This window comes from Diceros bicornis, unplaced genomic scaffold, assembly GCF_020826845.1.
Source record: "Diceros bicornis minor isolate mBicDic1 unplaced genomic scaffold, mDicBic1.mat.cur scaffold_145_ctg1, whole genome shotgun sequence".
In the NCBI taxonomy this organism is placed as follows: Eukaryota; Metazoa; Chordata; class Mammalia; order Perissodactyla; family Rhinocerotidae; genus Diceros; species Diceros bicornis.
The window spans coordinates 569,156-574,922 of NW_026691056.1; positions in this window are offsets into that span (position 1 = coordinate 569,156).

Here is a 5,767-nt window from a genome sequence, read left to right on the forward strand (position 1 = left end):
GATTTTTTATTTTATTTAACTAAAATTAATTTTAATTCAAAAAGAGACTTGTTGCTGCTCCATATCAGACAGCACACCTCTAAGAGTTTGTCTGGATAGAGGTACAAGTAGAGGGACCTACACACCTCCCCCCATGCCCACTGGGTGCTGTGTGTCCTCCCCTTCTGGAGTTTATGTTGTAGCTGGCAATAACAAGAATAGAGAATTGAAACTTCTCAATTATTTGATGTGAACAAACTCATACTTGGAGGCCGTAATCAGAGAAGACTTCCTGCAGGATATTACATTGTAGGTTAATCCTAGAAAATGAATATGAAGCAAATAGATAAAGGAGAAGGGGATGATGTGTTTCCAGGCATGGAAGAACACATTTGAGTGGGATTTAACAAATTTAGAGAGATCCCATAGGCTTGCCAACTGTGATGACCCATTCTCCCCCCAACCATCCTAAGAAAGTCCAGCCCAAATTCAGTCCTCTGTGCCCAGAGGTATGAATTTGGTTTAATTTATTACACTTTTGTTCTGTGATAATGGTCTTGGATTTTGTAACAAAGTGTGCTCACTTTTTAGAAATGGAAACTAAAATTGTGTGAAACATCATGATGTCTACTTGACTTTAATATTTCATTGAAAACATGGGATGAATCAAGGGTGGCAAGTGTTAATAATTTATACATTGATGAAATATTGTTTTAATTGGCTGGAATATACGTTGTTAAATCTAGATGGTGGATGTTTATGAAACTGTTCCCTTTATTTTTCTGTGTCTAAAAAGTTTTATTAAAAAGAGTGAAACACATTCACATGCATTCTCCATTTCATTCACTTCCAGAATATTTTCCCAATAGAGATGACACCTTGACTGAGAAACCTGGTAAACCTGCAGGAAGTCCTAGCCCATGGTAGAGGACGAGTATCTTGATGCTGTGTCTCATCGAAGAGAACCATGTGCACAGTGTCTTGGATGATGAAGAATGTTGGCCAACCCTTGTCAAGGAGAGTTGAGGCACAGTGGGGTCACCAGGAGCCCTGGGGTGATGACAGGACGTGGCTCACCACACCAATTGTCTCCCCAGACCTCCCCTTCTGGGCCCTCATCCTCATCTGCTTGGCGGGCCTCCTGGTGCTTATCACAAACCTGATGTGCTGTCTCCTGGCAAGCCATGACGTGTTGATTGTCTTCTTACTATTGGGTTGTAAGAGCTCTTTATATATTATAAATACACATCCTTTTCTAGGGATATGATTTGCAGATGTTTTCTCCCAGTCTGTGTGTGGCTTGCCTTCTCCTTCACAACATGAGTCATTGGGGAAATGTAAGTGACAGTCATCATAAGATTCCACCACACTTGAGAATGGCTAAAATTAAAAAAACTAACTATAGCAAATATTGTTGAAGATGTCAATTCACTGAAACTCTCATCAGTACTGGTGAAAAATAGCTTGGATGCGTCTTTAATAATTACATACGTCTACCCTGCCATTCCTCTCCTAGGAATCCATCTAAGGGAAATAAACACATATTTCTATACACAGACTTGTACACACATGATGATAACAGCCAAGTTATAGTAGACAAAAACGGAAAACAACCCAAATGTCCATCTACTGGTGAACGGATACACAAAGTGTGGTATATCCCCACAGTGGAATACTATTCAACCATAAAAAATAATGAATTATTTTTTTCTTTTTTAATTATTTTATTGAAAATATAAAGGGTTTTAACATTGTGTAATTTCAGGTGTTCATTATTATCTGTGAATTTCTGTATAGACTGCATCGTGCTTACCACAAGTAGTCTGACTTTTATCCATACCATGCACATGTGCCCCTTTAACTCTTTCACTAAACGCCCAGCCCCCTTCCCCTCTGGTAAGCACTAATCTGTTCTCTTTATCCCTGTGTATGTTTATCTTCTACATATGAGTGAAATCATACATATTTCTTTGTCTGGCTTATTTCATTTAACATATCCTCAAGGTCTATCCAGGTTGTTGCAAACAGGACGATCTTGTCTTTTTTTTCTGGCTGAGTAGTATTGCATTGTATATAATACATACCACATCTTCTTTATCCATTCATCTGTAGCAGGGCACTTGGGGTGCTTCCCATCTTGGCTATTGTGAATAATGCCACAGTGAACACAGGGGTGCGTAAATCTCTTTGAATTGTTGATTTCAATTTTTTTGGATAAATACCCAGTAGTGGGATAGCTGGAAGTTATGGTATTTCTATTTTTAATTTTTGAGAAATCTCCATACTGTTTTCCCCGGTGGCTGCAACTGTGTGCATTCCCACCAGCAGTGTGTGAGGGTGCGCTTTTCTCCTTATCCTCTCCAACATTTGTTATTTTTTGTCTTGGGAGTTATAGCCATTCTGACAGGTGTAAGGTGATAACTCATTGTAGTTTTGATTTGAATATCCCTAATAATTAGTGATGCTATACATCTTTTCATGTGCCTGTTGGGCTTCTGTATATCTTCTTTGGAAAAATGTCTGTTCATATCCTCTGCCCATTTTTAGATTGGATTATTATTTTTTTTTTGTTGTCGGGTGTATGAGTTGTTTATATATTTTGAAAATTAACCCCTTGTCAGATATATGATGTGCAAACATTTTCTCACAGTCGTGGGTTGTCTTTTCGTTTTTTTATTTTTTTGAGGAAGATCAGCCCTGAGCTAACATCCGTGCTAATCCTCCTCTTTTCTTCTGAGGAAGACCGGCTCTGAGCTAACATCTATTGCTAATCTTCCTCCTTTTTTGTTTTCCCCAAAGTCCCAGTTGATAGTTGTATGTCATAGTTGCACATCCTTCTAGTTGTTGTATGTGGGACGCGGCCTCAGCATGGCCGGACAAGCGGTGCGTCTGTGCGCGTCTGGGATCCGAACCTGGTCCGCCAGTAGCGGAGCTCGTGCACTTAACCACTAAGCCACGGGGCTGGCCCTGTCTTTTCGTTTTGTTCATCATTTCCTTTGCCTTGCAGAAGGCTTTTAGTCTCATGTAGTCCCATTTGTATATTTTTTCTTTTCTTTCCCTTGCTTGAGTAGACATAGTATTGGGAAGGGTGCAGAAAAGAGCGATGTCAAAGACTGTACTGAGTATATTTTCTTCTAGGAGTTTTATGATTTCAAGTGTTAGATTCAAGTCTTTTATCCATTTCGAGTTAATTTTTGCGTATGGTGGAAGATAATGATCTACTTTCATTCATTTGCATGTGGCTGTCCAGTTTTCCCAACAGCATTTATTGAAGAGACTTTCCTTTCTCCATTGTATGATCTTGGCTCCTTTGTCAGAGATTAACTGACCACAGATGTGTGGTTTTTTTTTCTGGGCTTTCAGTTCTGCTCCATTGATCTATGAGTCTGCTTTTGTGCCAGTACCATGCCATTTTCATTACTATAGCTATGTAATATATTTTCAAGTTAGGATTGTGATGCCTCCAGCTTTGTTCTTTCTTCTCAGGATTTCTTTGGCAATTTGAGGTCTCTTGTTATTCCATATATATTTTAGGATTCTGTGTTCTGTTTCTATGAAGAATGTCATTGGGATTCTGATTGGGATTGCTTTGAATCTGTAGATTACTTTAGGTAATATGGACATTTTAACTGTCTTTATTCTTCCAATCCATGTGCATGGAATATCTTCCCATTACTTCAGGTCATCATTGATTTCTTTCAATATTTTCTTATAGATTTCATTGTATAGGTCTTTAACTTCTTTGGTTAAATTTATCCCTAATCACTTTTTTCATTTTGTTGCAATTGTAAATGCGATTGTACTCTTGAGTTCTCTTTCTGTTAGTTAATTATTAGAGTATAGAAATGCAACTGCTTTTTGTTAGTTGATTTTGTACGCTGCAACTTTGCTGTAGTGGTTGATTATTTCTAATAGTTTTCTGATGGATTGTTTTTGGTTTTCTATATTTACAATCATGTCATCTGCAAACAGCAAGAGTTTCCTTTCTTCCTTTCCAATTTTGATTCCATTTATTTCTTTTTCCAGCATAATTGCTCTGGCCTAAACCTCCAGTACTATGTTGAATGGGAGTGGCGAGAGTGGGCAACTTTGCCTTCTTCCTGTTCTCAGAGGAATGGCTTTAAGTTTTTCACCATTAAATATGATGTTGGCTGTGGGTTTGTGATATATGACCTTTATTGTGCTGAGGTACTTTCCTTCTATACCCATTTTATTGAGAGTTTTTATCATAAATGGATGTTGTGTTTTGTCAAATCCTTTCTCTGCATTTATGTAGAGGATCATGTGATTTTTACTCCTCATTTTGTTAATGTGGTGTAGAACATTGATTGATTTGCGGATGTTGAACCTTCTCTGCATCCCTGGTATAAATTCCACTTGATCGTGCTATATGATCCTTGTAATATATTGCTGTGTTCGATTTGCTGATATTTAGTTGAGGATTTTTGCATCTGTGTTCATCAGCGATATCGGCCTGTAATATTCCTTGTTTGTGCTGTCCTTGCCTGCTTTTGCTGTCAGGGTGTTGTTGGCCTCATAGAATGAATTAGGAAGTGTTCCATCTTCTTCAACTGCTTGGAATAGTTTCAGAGGCATAGCTATTAAATCTTGTTTGAATATTGTGTAGAATTCTCCAGAGAAGACATCTGGTCCTGGACTTTTGTTTTTTGGGAGGTTTTTGATGACCATTTCGATCTCTTTACTTGTGATTTGTCTGTTCATTTTCTCTGTTTCTTCTTGAATCAGTTTTGGGAGGTTGTATGAATCTAATAATTTATCTATTTCTTTTAGGTTATCCAATTTGGTGGCATGTAAGTTGTTCAGTGTATTCTTTTATTGTCCTTTGGATTTCTGTGGTATCTGTTGTAATTTCTCCTCTTTCATTTCTAATTTTATGTGTTGAGCCTTCTCTCTTTTTTTCGTAGTGAGTTTGGCTAAGGGTTTGTCAGTTTTGTTTCAATCTTCACAAAGAATCAGCTCTTTGTTTCATTGATCCTTTCTAATGTTTTTTGAGTCTCTATTTCATTTATTTCTGCTCTAATTTTTATTATTTCCCTCATTCTGCTGACTTTGGGCTTCATTTGTTCTTCATTTTCTGGTTCTTTTAGGTGTAGTTTAAGGTTACTTATTTGGTATGTTTCTTGTTTGCTGAGATGCGCTTGTATTGCTATGAATTTCCTTCTTAGAACTGCTTTTGCTGCATCCCATGAGTTGTTTTGTTGTCTTTTCATTTTCATTTGTCTTCAGGTATTTTTTGATTTCTCCTTTGATTTGTTCATTTATCCAATGTTTCTTCAGTCGTGTGTTCTTTAGTCTCCACATATTTGTAACTTCCCCATCTTTTGTCTTGTAGATGATTTCTAGTGTCATAGCATTGTGGTCAGAAAAGAAGCTTGATATGATTTCAATCTTAAATTTATTCAGGCTTGCCTTGTTTCACAACATATGGTCTATCTTTGAGAAGGTTCCATGTGCACTTAAGAAGAATGTGTATTCCGCTTTTTTGGGAGGGTATGCTCTATATATATCAAGTTCATCAGATCATATGTTTCATTTAATTCCACTATTTACTTGTTGACTTTCTATGCATGATCTATCCATGGATGTAAGTGGGATGTTCAGCTCCCCTGCTATTATTGTGTTGCTGTTAATTTCTCCCTTTAGGTCTATTAATAGTTGCTGTATATTCTTTTGTGGTGTTGCGTTAGGTGCATATAACTTTATAAGCGTTATGTCCTCTTGGTGGAAACTCCCCTTTATCATTATATACTGCCACTCTTTGTCTCTC